This window comes from Lathyrus oleraceus, chromosome 4 (assembly GCF_024323335.1).
Source record: "Lathyrus oleraceus cultivar Zhongwan6 chromosome 4, CAAS_Psat_ZW6_1.0, whole genome shotgun sequence".
Lineage (NCBI taxonomy): Eukaryota > Viridiplantae > Streptophyta > Magnoliopsida > Fabales > Fabaceae > Lathyrus > Lathyrus oleraceus.
Genome location: NC_066582.1, coordinates 331,741,392 through 331,741,943, shown reverse-complemented (window position 1 = coordinate 331,741,943; position 552 = coordinate 331,741,392). Strand labels below are relative to the sequence as shown.

Below are 552 nucleotides of genomic sequence, written 5' to 3'. Positions count from 1 at the left end.
ATCCAAACCTTCATTTATCCGTATTTATTCAATACGCTGATACTGTTAAAGCTAATGGTGTCACTTCAGAGGCAATTCGACTTCGTCTTTTTCCTTTCTCGTTAAGAGATAGCGCTAGAAGATGGCTCCAGTCTCTTTCTTCCAACTCAGTCACCACATGGAACGAGTTGAAGAAAGTCTTTCTTGCCCGATATTTTCCGCCAAGCAAAACAACTATGTTGAGAGCCCAGATAAATGGATTTAAACAGAAAGATAATGAGTCTCTTTTCGAAGCATGGGAAAGATACAAAGACATGATGAGACTTTGTCCACACCATGGTTTAGAAGACTGGTTAGTAATTCATACCTTCTATAATGGTCTCCTGTACAACACGAGGTTAACAATAGACGCCGCCGCAGGTGGGGCACTAATGAACAAACCTTATGCTGATGCTTACCAACTTATCGAAAGCATGGCTCAAAACCAGTATCAGTGGGGAAGCGAACAAACAATGGTAGAAAAACCTCAAACAAAAACTGGCATGTACGAGATAAGTAACCTTGATCATGTTA

The 552-nt window shown here is 40.6% G+C and overlaps 1 non-coding gene across 1 annotated transcript; it reads right to left on the bottom strand.

Annotated features, from left to right (window-relative positions):
• Positions 1–215: 215 nt before the first annotated feature.
• On the bottom strand, positions 216–322 carry LOC127077710 (small nucleolar RNA R71). Its single transcript, XR_007787491.1, has one exon. It is a non-coding gene; the product is annotated as a small nucleolar RNA R71 (small nucleolar RNA).
• Between the last annotated feature and the right edge of the window lie 230 nt (positions 323–552).